We start from the raw sequence: 14,983 nt of genomic DNA, 5'->3' as shown, positions 1-14,983 counted from the left end.
AGGGCTGGAGAGATTGCTTAGTGGTTAAGCACTTGTGTGTGAAGCTGAAGGACCCTGGTTCAAGGCTCCATTCCCCAGTACCCACGTAAACCAGATGCATAAGGTGGGGCATGCATCTGGAGTTTGTTTGCAGTGGCTGGAGGCCCTGCAGTGGAGACCCATACAGATGATGCTCCTGAGATCTAGAAGGAAGAGTGAGGCTTCAAGATGAGGTTGTAAGGCTGGGTAGCAGATGGTGGGGAATAAAAAACTTGATTACAGTCAAGAGTTCCAAAAGTATCAGATATAATTGATTACTTTCTAAACTTCTCACAAATTAATAACAAGTCATGTTGCTTAGCTATTTTTCCTGAGAACAACCAATTTTAAAAGTATTTGATAGGAGAAGAAGCAAGATGTATCTGATATAATCAGTTCCAGGTTGCTTGGTGTCATTTTGTTTTGGATGACTGGGTGCTGTGGACTTGTTGACGCCTCTTGCTTTATTTGCCCCTGAATCATATAGTACACAGTCTTCCCTGCTGACTGTGGCTGTTGGAGTAATCATAACAACCCACACAGCTCTTGGTGCATGAAAAACAGTGTAAACCTTTGAGTCAGAATTCAGGGAGACCAGCAAGTCCATCCCCATCCCAGCGCCACCGATTTTCAGTGCATCTTTTGCAAGCTCTTGAACTCCTCTGGGTCTTGAGATTTTTAATCTATAAAACATAAACTAATAATAGCAATGCACAGGGTCAAGTGTAATAAGTATGAAATCATGACACAAATCAGAACACTAAGTATGTTGATGGCGTGCCTGTAAAATGGAGTTAGTACCTTGTCTCTGTGATTACTCAGTGAGGTGGCAAGTCAGACACCTGGGACAGGAACCCATGCTCAGGAGAGGCTCAAAACAGAAAATTAAAAGTAATATAGACAAAGTAAGTTAAACCAGAAATGAAAGTTGGACAACTGTGAAAATAACAACTACCATAGTACCATACAGATTTCGCCAGGCATGGTGGAACAGACCTGTAATCCCAGCTATCAGGATGCTGAGGCAAGAGAATTGTAAAGTGAGGGCCAGCTTGGGTTACATATTAAGACAGGATTGAGAGAGAGTAGAGATAGATAGATAGACAGACAGACAGATAGACAGATGACAGATAGGTTACATCAGAATGGACAAAGTTCCTCCCCTGTGATACCTACGCACACACGTAAACACACATAAATGTTGCTCACACTGTGCAGTAGACTTGTGGAAACAGGTTTAAAGGCAAAAGGGAAATTGGCATGTTAAATGTCTCAGGGCTGGGCTGGAGAGATGGCTTAGCAGTTAAGCACTTGCCTGTGAAGCCTAAGGACGACGGTTCGAGGTTTGATTCCCCAGAACCCACGTTAGCCAGATGCACAAAGAGGCGTATGTGTCTGGAATTAGTTTGCAGAGGCTGGAGGCCCTGGCACACCCATTCTCTCTCTCTTTCTCTCTCTGCCTCTTTCTCTCTGTCGATCACTCTCAAATAAATAAATCAAAAAAAAATTAGAAAAAAAAGTCTCAGGGCTTCTCGGATTCTGATGACTGAAAGCAATGACAGGTGCACACTGTTGTTTTTTCTAAAAGTAACTCTTATGGAAAATCCTGAAAGTTATGAAAGATGCAAAGAGGACTTGATGGACCCATTTAAGTAAGGCAGGCACAGCGATCTGCATGAATGTTTATATGAGATGGGAAATAAACGAAATGTTGAAAGAGATGGACCTGAAGAAGAGCAACTGTATTGGTAGACCAGAGGCCTGAAGACATGTTTCCCATTCTTCCATAAAATGAAAACTGCCTTCTTATGATAAGAGACATATGTGTTGAGTACAGAACCAGCAGAAGTGAATAGGAACAATTTTAAAAGTAAAAATGATTTCCAGGACTGGAGAGATGGCTTAGCAGTTAAGTGCTTGCCTGTGAAGCCTAAGGACCCCAGTTTGAGGCTTGATTTCCCAGGACCCATGTAAGCCAAATGCACAAGGTGGTGCATGCTTCTGGAGTTCATTTGCAGTGTCTAGAGGCCCTGGCACCCCCATTCTTTCTGTCTCTGCCTCTTTCACTCTCTGTCTGCCTGTCTCTCTCAAATATAAAAATAAAAAAATGCTTTCCAATATTTTGACCTAAAGTTAATCATTTGCAGTAGTTTTATAATATATTACACACCCACACATCCACACCCACACAGGCATATTTTCTATAAACTTGGAAGCATGCTTAGACACTTTTGTAACCGGATTGGTTATTTAGAAACATATCATGACCAGTTTTTCATGTCATTGAGTACTCGGCTCACATTTCCAGTGACTGTGCGACACTCCACGGTGAGGCTAGAGTGTGACTTACCTAAAGTAATTCTCCATTGGGCTGCATTGGTTTCCAACTAATCACCATTAGAAACAATGCAGTATTGAGTGACTGAGTGTTGTCATCTTTCACTTCAAACAGATGAGTTTGTGGGAGACACCTAACTCAGATCCCACACCCACCATTCCCAACTCTTCAACTGTGACTTCTATAAAAATTCTTTTTTTACTGAGAAATTGAAGTGCCAACTATAGAAAGTTCAAATTATAATTTGATGGGCTGGAGAGATGGCTTAGCAGTTAAGGTGTTTGCCAGCAAAGCCAAAGGATGTCGGTTCAATTCCCCAGGACCCACGTAAGCCAGATGCACAAGGTGGCCCGTGCATCAGGAGTTCGTTTGCAGTTGGCTGGAGGCCCTGGTGCACCCATTCTCTCCCCCACCCTTTTTTTAATCTGTCGCTCTCTCAAATAAATAAATAAAAAAATTTTAAAGTTATAATTTGACTTCATTGATAGGGAAAGCTAGTTATAAATTAGGGGAAACTGAAAAGCCAGGGCCACATTTCTTGCCATGTCAGAAGGAAAAAGACAAGGCATTCATTACTCATTTAAAAATTAATTCTTGCTTTTATTGAGCACTTACTATGTCTTTCACTGCATTATCTTGTGTAATTCTTAAAACATCCTAAAAGGTTAGGGATGTGCTTATTCTTCCTAGGATGCAGAAGTGGAAACTGAGGCTTGGGAAGGTCAAGCAGCCACCCAAGGATGTGGTTGGCAGCACTGTGGTTCACGCACAGGTCTAGCTGAGACCCAGCACATGCTTTTACCAACTTTCATTTCTTATTACCAATCCTTGCTATCTACCAACATGTCAGCTTGCTTGTTGGAAGAAGTTTTCATCATGGCCTCCCAAGGAGTTTGTTGAGATTTTTTTCATGACATTATATGGTGACTTTCATGTCAGATGGGTCAGATACTGATGAACTAGAGAAAGATGGACTCCTATCTCAACATGCTGGAAATCAAATCTGCAGTGACATTTCCTCTAGGTGCCTAGAAAATCTGAAACGTATCTACCGTCTTTCCATGACAAAAGCCCAAACTGACTTGATCCTGCTTTGGCGTTAACTGTGAACAAATAATGCATTTTCAAACTAATGGCTCTATGAATCCAGGTGTGGTGGCACATGCCTTTCATCCCAGCACTTGGAAGGCAGAGGTCAGAGGATCATCAACAAGGCCACCCTGAGACTACATAGTGAATTCCAGGTCAGCCTGAACTAGTGAAAGAACTTATCTCAAAATATTTAAAAAAAACAAGCCACTAAAGGTTCTAGCCTCTCCTCTCCTACTATACTGTCAAAACTTGAAATGCTACTTAAAAACTGAAAATACTGCTTAGCCTGTAGAGGTTTAATCAGCATGAGGCAAGTATGAGGCAAGAAACTAGATTTTTTTTCTGTTTATTTTTTATTTACTTATTTATTTTTATTTTCACAATTTTTATTAACATTTTCCATAATTATAAAAAATATCCCATGGTAATACCTCCCCCCCACACACACACTTTCCCCTTTGAAATTCCATTCTTCATCATATTACCTCCCCATCTCAATCATTCTACTTACATATATACAATACCAACCTATTAAGTACCCTCCTCCCTTCCTTTCTCTTCCCTTTATATCTCCTTTTTAACTTACTGGCCTCTGCTACTAAGTATTTTCCTTCTCACACAGAAGCCCAGTCATCTGTAGCTAGGATCCACATATGAGGAAGAACATGTGGCGCTTGGCTTTCTGGGCCTGTGTTACCTCGCTTAGTATAATCCTTTCCAGATCCATCCATAAGAAGCTAGATTTTTTTGAGATGGGAGAGAAAATAATTCTGGATACTGGGAAGTCACATGTCTACATTTTTTAGTGACAAATATATTTCTATTTTCATCTGACTCTGAGTATTATTGACATTATGACCCACCCTCAAATCCACTGAGAATCAGCTACTGTTGATTACTTATCTGGCATACATGACGATGTGCAGCTACTGTCCTGGTGTTCAGACTGGATTGGGTTCCAGTCCAGATCTGCTACCAGTTTGAATTTCAGATATAAAGAGGAAGTATCAGACTGGGTCCTCAACAGCCCAATATTTACTGAGTGACATGTTCAGTTACCCTCAAGATTCCTAGGGCACCCCAATTTGAACCACTGCCATGTCTTCCCTCTCTGAGGTATGTTTTTCCTTCTCCTTTCCCCTCTTCATGGTCAAGGGCCCCAGCCACGATGGGGTGTGATGCCCGCACCATCGCCTGGGTCTAGATGGCTGACACTCCCATGTGTCTCTCCTGTCCTTTAGCAGATGTGGATTAAAGGGACCTCTGGCTCACAACCTCCCTGTCTCTCCACTTCCTAAGTGCCCTTACTGTTGTATCCAGAGATTATGGGCATGTATTTCATAGGTATTTTGTCAGTTTTCAAATGAGAACTTCAAGAAACCCAAGAAAGTTAGATAAAAGATGGTACCATAGGAAAAGTGACAGCAACATTATTTTTTCTCTTTAAGATGAATATGAGAGTCATAATTCCTTAGTTAACACTGAAAATCACGTGTGAATTATATAGATGGAATCTTGAGTGTTTAAAGGTTTTGATGATAATGTTATTTGATTTTTTTTTTTTGTGTGGTCTTGCTATGTAGCCTCCCCAGGACTGGGATTATAGGCATGTACCACCACTCCAGGCCTAAAAGGTTTTAACTGGTCTGTATATTTTCCTTTGAATACTTCCTAAAAATAGTTTCACCCTTACATCTAAAGTAGCGTTTAGTTCTGAATAAATTGTTTATTGTACACACCTGGTAATCAGAAGTGTTTTTGTATTTATCTTGTTATTAATTTGAATTTTCTGGTGTTTTGCATGGTACATGTGTATGAGTGCATGTGTACGTGTGGCTGCTTGTGCATGTGTGCATGTGGAGGCAAGAGGACACTTGCCTGTCATCTTCAGGTATGCCATCTACTTTGGGGGGTTGGCATGTATGTACAGTGTACATGCATGCGTATATGCATGTTCAAATGTGTGTAGGACGTGTACATGAAGGACAGTCATGTCGTGTGTCATCCTCAGTTGCTCTCCACCTTATTTATTTATTTATTTATTTACTTATTTATTTTATTATATTTTTTGAGACAGCGTTTCTCACTGAACCTAGAGCTCACTGATTTGGCTAGACTGCTAGTTAGCCAATAAACCTTAGGGGACCTGCCCTTCTCTACCTTCCCAACATTAGGATTATAGGCACATGCTGCCTGGCTTTTATGTGGGTGCTGGGGCTCTGAACTCAGGTCCTCATGCTTGTAAGGTGAATATTTTACTAATATTCCCCCCCACACACCTGACTTAAATTCGGGGGGGAGATAGGTGGTGAATTATTACTTCATATCTTTGCAAATATGGCAAAGTCATGAAGTGATAGAATCTACTTGAATTTGCTGATCTTTTAACTGAATAGTTTTCACAGTAAAACTTTGGCAACATTCATCTCCCATTAAAAAATAGTTTCAAACTAAGCTGCAGTGATAGCTGCTCGGAGGATAAAGCATTTGCTGTGCAGGCCGGAGTGCCTGAGTCAGATCCTAGCCCTCATGTGCATGCCAAAGGCTGAGCTGGGCGTCTGTAGTCCCGCGCACCTACGGTGAGATGCGAAGTGGACACAGGAAAATCTCCTGGAATCTTGCAGATCCACTAGCCCAGGAAACATGGAGAAGCCCTGCCTCAAGTGATATGGAAGGTGACACCTGATTATCCTCTGACCTCCACACTCACTCTGTGGCATGTGTCTGCCTGCTACACATACATGCACACACACACACACACACAAACATTTTCAACTAGTCTTAAAGATCTCTGTTTAAAGTGTGGCAGTCTCTGGGGAAATAAATATTTCCAGCTTGAGCTCAGTTGACAATATCATTGTTTATAAATAAGCTGTTTCTAGTTCTGTCACATTACCCCAAAGCATAATATAATAAAAAGTTGTTTTCTGATCATCATTACACTGAAAAAGGAAAGTTGCTTAAACAAGCTGTTGTAGACAGTTTTATGTTCACTGAGATGAACTTCCAAAGCAGGCATGGGTATGGAGGAAGGGATATTTATTGAAGCTTGCAGATCAAGGAGAAGTTCCATAATGGCAGAAGAAGCTGGCCTGCCTTTACAGGACCAAGCAGAGACAGAGAGAGAAGCCCCAGGCCAAAAGCCACACCACTGAGCATACTTCAGCAACTCCAGCTAGGCGTACTTTGAATATCTCCAGATTAGAATTTCAAACACCTTAAGATCCGCAATGACACCTTTTCCAGCCAGATGGCTGTAGATCCAAACTACAAACTAATAAAACACTGAATATATTGTGGGCCATCTGTTCAAACTACCACACAAGCTGTAGTTTTGTGTGTGAAACTTCAATAGGCTCAAGATGAACAATCTTGTATTAAGTACAATTCAGAAGTTGAAATGATGGAGAAATAGAAAACCTCATTTGAGGTGACTTTCCTGTGAATCATGGTGTGACTGAGGCCACATAACTCTTCACTCTAAGCTTGTGTCCCCAGAACGCCAGAAAGTTGCAGTGTCCCTGCCTTAGCCATTTCTCCCTGTTCTTGGTCCGTGTCTTTAGATTAACATCACCCTTTAGCCCCCAGCCCTTCTGTCATTGTACAGCCTGACTCCTGACCAATTTAGTTGGGTCACTTTTACCTTTCTTTCTCATGTGCTTGCCCTTCCTCCACAATTCCTTCCAAATCAACTTCGCGGGCCGGAAGAAAGCTGTGCTAGAAGTGATATTGCCTTTGGATTCCTATTCCCATCCCCAATTTCTAGCATGTTCCAGCATTCTCATCCACATGTGATTTCCAGAGGACCATTGGTACCTAGATTTTTTTTTTTTTTTCATTTCTCCCAAACACCTTCAACACTAGCCCTTCACTAATTCATCCTTCCACATGGATTGGTTTGTGGCTGGTAAGTATCTGTAGAGTTACTGGTCATAGGTTCAGTTGTATCTTGACTGAGAAAAGGTTATTACCAAAGGCAGGGGTGTTGCCTGAACAAGCAGAGAGAAGCTTCCACGAACATGGTACTCTTGAGGATGGACATTTTGACCAGAGTATGCATTCTAGATAGCAGAGTAAAGCAAGGGTGGACGCAGATGCATGCTTATGAAACGAAGATTACTCCACCAAAAATGGGTCACAGAGAGGTCACTCTGTCCCATATCAAACCCAATGTCCCATCCTCACACTCTACTCTTTGCACCTGTTATGTTTGAAACTGATATTGCTGCCATAAACACTTCCCTTAACTGAGACCACATAGGATTTCAGGGAAGGTGTGGGTTACTGGGAAGTCTCCCAGAATCTTACAGCAACACCAAGGACTGGAAACTTTTCAAGTCCAGAGATAGCCCTGTGGAATGGCTTTTGGAAATAGAGGTGCCTGCACTAGAGCATTCATACTAAACCCAGGTTACCTCACTGAGTTCTCCTGCAGGGCAATAAACTCTGTGAAGCAGTTAAAACAAGTCCTCATCCAGAGCTTAGCCTGCCTCTGACCACAGACTATTACTCCACAGAGGTAGATGAAGAGAAAAGTCAGTGATGTTTTATCTACTGTCAGCGTCATTCTGAATGCCTCAATAAAATTTCTTTCAGAAATTTAATATATGATATTGAGCCTTTCTTGTCTGTTTGACTTGGTTAAGGTACATCAAATCTGCCAAGCCATGTTTGGCCCTTCAAAGGACATACGACTACTTTTAATTATGGCATCTAGACAGTTTCTAACAGACTGAAAGCCCCATAAAGTTGCAGCTGGGCCTTCATCATAGAGCGCAGGCCAGGTAAAGAAGAGTCTTGTGTTGTAACCGTGTGACCTCTTTGTCGTCTCCACACACCAGGGTCTTTTCAACTGTCGCTGGGTTCTGGCATAAGCATTCTCCATGTCTGTAGTAGGAGTGGCGGGGCGGCGGGGGTTCAAGCCTGAGGGCAGAACAGGCCTAGGCTGATTATGTTAGAGGGACAGGAAATGGCCTAGGCTCACAGGCTACTGCTTTCTTTTGGGCATGAGAAGAACAATTAATTGCTTTCTAGAAATTCCTTCTACATTCTTTAGGAAAACTGTTTCTATCTGAGCTAAATGAAAAGGGGTAGTTTTGGGCTCAACAGTTTTGACATTGTCCCTTGAAGGAATGAAACAATTAGAAACATGATTTTCTCTGAGAAAAGACCATTTGTAATTATCTACAGAACCTATTTCCTGTAGATGCATCTAAGCAGTCCTTTCTAATACCACATAATACTGGAGTTCTCTTGCTGGGATCCCCCATTTTTTCTTTGACAACTCCCCATATTTTTGGAACAAGATTTTCTTTTCTGAAACCTCAGAGCTTGTCTCTCAAATATATCCAAATACCACTAATTGGGGAAAAAATAATAGAGGAGCTAAAAGGAGGAAAGTCAATTTAAGAAAGCAAAGGCATTCATAAGACAGAGTTCATAGCTGAGGGAGGGTTGGAGATCCATAGCATTTGATGGACAAAAATAACAAGTCAGTGCAAAACTCGGAAAAGGTCACAAGCTGTTGCAGTCAGGTTCCCATTGCTAGTAGAAATCACCCAACCAAGAGCAGCTTGTGGGGAAAAGAGGTTTATTTTGGCTTATAGGCTCTAGGGGAAGCTCCATGATGGCAGGGGAGAATGATGGCATGAGCAGAGGGTGGACATCATCCCCTGGCCCACATAAGGTGGACAACAGCAACAGAAGAGTGTGCCAAACACTGGCAAGAGGACACTGGCCATAACACCCATAAGCCTGCTCTCAACAATACACTGCCTCCAGGAGGCTTTAATTTCCAATCGCCATCAGCTGGAGAGACTAGCATTCAGAATACTTAAGTTTATGGGAGACACCTGAATCAAACCACCACACTGGCTATCCAATGAAAGATTGTCATTGGCTATGTCCAGAGCAACTTCTAAAGAACACTGAGTCAAGAATGAGAGCCAGGGCTGGAGAGATGGTTGTGGTTAAGGCGCTTGCCTACAAAGCCAGGGATCTAGATTTGATTCCCTAGCACTCACATAAGCCAAATGCACAAGGTGGTATATGCATCTGGAGTTGGCTGGAGGCCCTGGCATGCCCATTTTCTCTCTATCTGTCTCTCTCTGCTTCTTTCTTTCTCTCTCAAATAAATAGATTTAAAAAAAAATTTTAGGGCTGGAGAGATGGCTTAGTGGTTAAGCACTTGCCTGTGAAGCCAAAGGACCCCAGTTTGAGGCTCGGTTCCCCAGGTCCCACGTTAGCCAGATGCACAAGGGGGCGCACGCATCTGGAGTTCGTTTGCAGAGGCTGGAAGCCCTGGCGCGCCCATTCTCTCTCTCTCCCTCTATCTGTCTTTCTCTCTGTGTCTGTCACTCTCAAATAAATAAATTAAAAAAAAAAATTTTTTTAAAGCATTAGAGCCAATGAAGGAGGAAGAAGCCTGGCGGTCAGAGAAAGGGGAAAGGTGGGGACTTTGAGACAGATACCATGAAAGGAGGGGGTGTCTCCTTTCTAATGGGAGTGAGTAGGTCATAGGGAACAGAGAAAAGACAAGGTAAGCCGGGTGTGGTGGTCCACACCATTAATCTCAGCACTCGGAAGGCAGAAGTCGGAGGATCGCTGTGAGTTCAAGGCCACCCTGAGAATACCGAGTGAATTCCAGAGGTCAGCCTGGGCTAGAGTGAGACCCTGCCTTGAAAAAAAAAAAAAAAGGAAAAAAGAAAAGACAAGGTAATGTAGGAAACACTGGGTAAGGAATGGTCTTGAATAAAGATTTGGATGAAATTTCTGTTCCAGGTACCTGCTCTGCCTTTCCTATTTCCCATTCCACAGAAAATATTTGCTATTTTAACAGATTTTTGGACCTCAGAAAGTTTCATTTTATTGTACTTTAGATTTATTTGCAGTTGAAAAAAGTGACAATAATGTACACAAATGTTCATTGCTGCTGAAAATAAATATTCTGTGACTTTTTAACAAAGCTGTGCCAATTGCTAATAGGAGTATTTGGATTATGTATGAAGCATATGCCAGAATTACTTGTCCATGAAAGGATTAATGACATTGAAGCTGGGCTCAGAGTCTCAGCAACAAGCTAAAACCTGTTCTCTTCAAGAGTCAGAGTAAAGTTTAATATCCTTTCTTGAGAAAGCCTTCACATGCCCAGCTTTCCATTGCTAATCTTCTGGGAAAAGAAAATACCAGAAGCCTAGCTCCTGTTTCAGCCTTCTCTGAGTTGTTTCCATGATAAAGTTTCCCAATAGGGCACCCTTCTGTCACCTTTCTTTTCTGTGTTGACCTATAAAGTCTTATAAGAAATTTTTAGCCTCAGTTTTCTAATTTCACTACCCCATGTGGTGATTGTGAATCTTAAATGAGCTCAACAGAATAGTCCCAATTAGACAGTGGACATTCTGGATTGTGACTAGAATTCTTATTTGTAGTAATAATGGGGCAGTTGTAGGCTCTTCCAGTTATATGAATGATAAATACTCTCATGTTTACTCACATAATTGTGCAATACTTTAAAGGTACATCTGAAAGTAAAATGAACTGGAAATTACGTAGCCAACACATAAGGTGTCTAAATGCAGTTTCCATTTTCATAGCTTGACAGGTTTAGGTCTTAGGCTCTCTACAGTTCCTCCATCCTCCCTGCTAGCCTCACTGTTGTCTTTCCCCCTCACAGCTCTATGCACTGAGAGCTTCTCATAGCCCACGACTATCCTCCTGTCTGTGTCTCTATTCCTCTCCCCCCTTGCAATGCACTTAGCTGGGCTAGTTGATTGTCCAAGATAATGCCTTTGATAATTGATGTAGTAAGATTTGAACCATGGTAATCACCCCTTGTAAAAACTAACTTGTGTGTAAGTTAACATGAGGATATTAAAGATCATTTCTCATTAGATTTGTTCATCTCAAACAATACCTGTTTAAACTTCCTTATGTTAATTTAAACAAGCTTTATTGTTAACTTATATTGGAAGCCAGCATGCATGTATAGTAGTTGTTACTTTCTAACCTAATCCTGATCTAAGGAAACCAAACGTTAGGAACAGTTGGCTCCAGGGTTTTCCAAAGCACAAAGAGCTATAGGGATTTGATTCAGAATATCATTTTTCCCCTGAAACTAGCCTTAGAAACCTGATTCTATTTTATTAACTTCCTATCCCTTTTAATAGAGAACTGTACCCCCATTCCCACCATTGCTTTATTGGGACCTCTTCCTCAATTCTCTAGATCCCATAGGATGAGCTTGATTTCCTCAGGGTCCCTCTGTGAGATTAGGTGGAAATAGAATAATCTGATATAGTGATCTTACAGTGTGACAAGGGTTAGTTCCTATATTCTTTTATGTAACTGGTCATTAAGCACCTCATAGATGCATTAGGTGGTAAGAATTACAAGTGTAGCAAGGAATTTCCCTTCTTTAAATTATTGCCCACAGGTTTCTGCTCAGTGTGTCTATTGTAGCAACTTCCTTTAGGGAAAAGCCCACAGTACACATCCTGAGAACTTAAAGAATTCCACTCTCATCTCAGGTCTGAAACGGGAAGGTTAGCTTCATAAGACCATAGAGAATGCAAAACTAGAGGCACTGTATAAGATCAGCAAAGCTAGCTGTTTCTTGTGAGGAGCACTTTACCTTTGACCCAAAGGGACATCACAACCAATGCTGTACAGATACTGCCTTTTTATCCACATTTGGCCTCTCCACCATGTGTCACGGAGTCTTTTCAAAAACTGGTCGTGGGTGTTTCTTTTCTGAAATCTCATTCTTGCTAATGACCATGGATTAACTTCACCTCAGCTTGTTAATACATAGTCATCCGGCTCAAAAGCATTTGAACACCCTCAGGCTTCATAGCCACATGCATACTCCTTGGGAAAGGGAATGTTGCCATGATTTTGAAATATTTTCAAACATCAGAAGCTTTTAAGACAGAGCATTGTAGAAATGCAGTAAGTTAAAGCGAAGTGGTAGTCCTCTGTTAAATGTGAAAAGGCAATGCTACTTGAGGAAAGTACTTTTTCTTTTGTGTTTCATATTTGGAGACTGCATGGGTGATCCGTACTAGGAAGCGTGATGTGGATAGTAAGACAAAGCCATGATGTCATAGCCATGCCTGGGCAGAGTCACAAACTTGGGGTGAGTGCACTGGTGGCTGATGGAGGAAACAGACAGCAAGATGTCACAGAGAGATGTAGTTCTGTCCCATAATTTGTTATGATTAAACACATATGAAAAAGACTTCTTAACCCTCATGGATTCTGGAGAGCATATGAGAACACAGCATGGATAATGCTCAGCTCTTACTATCCTATTACTGGCCAGTGTATAGGGCCTTGCTGAGTAATGCTTTCTGAAACAAACCCTATAATTAATCAGTACTTACAAAACAATTCATTTCACTGTGTGAACAATATTACCTTTCTTTCATTTTTCTTTTTCTCCTCCTTTCTCTTTCCTCATTTTTTCAGCGTGTGGGGGAGGTTCAAGGTAGGGTCTCACTCTAGCCCAGGCTGATCTGGAATTCACTGTGTAGTCTCAGGGTGGCCTTGAACTCATGGCGATCCTCCTACCTTTGCCTCCCTAGTGCTGGGATTAAAGGCGTGTAACCACCACACCCTGCTCTTTCCTCATCCTTACCTGTACTAATCTAACCTGCCTTGAAAAACTTGTTTACCTAGTGGTGAGGAGCAAAACATTTACTTAAGGCAACCTAGGAACTGGACCTTGTTAAATGATTGACCCATCATTTCCTAGTGGGAAAAGCAGGGGACCATACACACAACCGCCTCCATTTGAGTCCTACTTCCATCAGAGTGAACGCCGCATACGCCTTATTGCCTGAGTTGAGGTTGGTATAACAGGGGTAAGATGGAGTTTCTCAGCCAACTTTTCCACTGGCACTGGGTTCCCAGGGTGGTCTTTGCCTGTTCTCTAGATCTACTGATCTGCACTGCACCTGAATCTCCTGGGTTATTAAAATGTACCTTCTGGCTGTGCTCAGCTTCATGAATCACAGTCCCTAGAGGGGAGGCTCAGAAGTCTTCCTGAATGGCCAGCTACCCAGTTCATTCTTGTGGATGATGAAGTTTGAGGATCACTGCTAGAAGAATTAAAAAAAAAAAAAAGGGCAGGTGTGGTGGTGCATGCCTTTAATTCTAGTACTTGGAAGGCATTGGTAGGAGGATCACTGAGAGTTCAAGGCCACCCTGATACTACACAGTGAATTCCAGGTCAGCCTGGGCTAGAGCAAGACCCTACCTTGGGGGTGGAGGGAGAAAGAAAAAGAAAAAAGAAAAGAGACAAAAGATTCCAGGACAAACCAAGGAAGTGTCCCAAATATGCCTGTCAGTAGTCTTAACTTGAACATCAGGAAGTTTTAAGTTCTCAAAAGTAAAATAAAGGCTGAAGAGATGGCTTAGTAGATAAGGCACTTGCCTGCAAAGCCTAAGGGCCGAAGTTTGATTCCCCACTACCCATGTAAGGCCAGATGCACAAGGTGGCACATGCATCTGGAGTTCATTTGCAGTGGCTAGAGCCCCTGGTGTACCCATTCTCTCTCTCTCTGTAATAAATAAATAAATAAAAATTAAAAAGTAAAATAAAAAATTGCTGTCTCAATATAAAAGGAAAGTGTAATACACTTCCAACTATATGCAGCTTTTAAATAATTTTCTAGTAGTCTCACAGAATGGCTTTAGGTCATCCTTAAGACTTAGAGACTTTGTTGGCTGTTTTGAACTTAAAATAGGCAATAATAGGCTAGAGAGATGGCTTAGCAGTTAAGGCATTTGCCTGCAAAGCCAAAGGACCCAGGTTCGATTCCCCAGGACCCACATGAGCCAGATGCACAGGTGCCTTATGTGTCTGGAGTGTGTTTGCAGTGGCTGGAGGCCCTGGTGTGCCCTGTCTCTCTCTATTTGCCTCTTCTCTCTCTCTCCCAAATAAGTGAATAAATAAATAAATAAGTAATAAAAAAAAAAGTAGGCAATAAGTAGTGAATTTATCACAGGACATAAATGTCTTCATTTATATTTTTTATATTATCTTCACATTTACCAAATAGCTCCTTAAAATGTTTATATAACTTTACCAGTCATGTTCTCTAACCATTTATCATTTCTCAGTATTAAGAGTGGTTTATACTCAATAGTATAAATTTTGCTATGCTTTTATAAAATTGGCATGGCATTATTCTAATATTATACATGGAGAAAAATACTGCATAAAATACCACTTTCTGAAAACATTGAGAAAGTTAGTGTATTTAGCCAAGATTCTTGACTTAAAATAACTTCTTGGCCTGTAACTCAGGCCTCACTACTTCACCAAAACATATACAACTGGCATCTTGAACAACTGCTCAGCGCCCAGGGTCTTCTTACTTACTAAGAAGCCCTCAGAGGAGCTTGGCTTCTGTATGTAGTATTCTGTGAACATGCATGGCACTTGGTAACATGTGAGTCAAGGGACTCACTTCATGAAGGACAGTCGCAGCACATAGTAGACACAACACAAGAATAAGGCTCTTTCTGAGCCCA

At 41.6% G+C, this 14,983-nt stretch overlaps 1 protein-coding gene across 2 annotated transcripts in view; it reads left to right on the top strand.

The window, feature by feature from the left end:
* Positions 1 to 14,983, top strand: part of Dock8 (dedicator of cytokinesis 8) — a 254,630-nt gene that overhangs the window by 28,767 nt on the left and 210,880 nt on the right. The window contains exon 1 of one of the 2 annotated variants that reach the window (XM_045144663.1): positions 13,278 to 13,293. The exons of the other annotated variant lie outside the window; for it this stretch is intronic. The gene's annotated coding sequence lies outside the window, so the exon portion shown is untranslated. Of the gene's footprint in view, positions 1 to 13,277; positions 13,294 to 14,983 lie in introns of those variants that run through there. 2 annotated transcript variants of the gene reach the window in all.

Source organism: Jaculus jaculus, chromosome 1, assembly GCF_020740685.1.
Source record: "Jaculus jaculus isolate mJacJac1 chromosome 1, mJacJac1.mat.Y.cur, whole genome shotgun sequence".
In the NCBI taxonomy this organism is placed as follows: Eukaryota; Metazoa; Chordata; class Mammalia; order Rodentia; family Dipodidae; genus Jaculus; species Jaculus jaculus.
The sequence above is the reverse complement of the archived record's forward strand: the minus strand, read 5'-3'. Positions and strand labels throughout refer to the sequence as shown.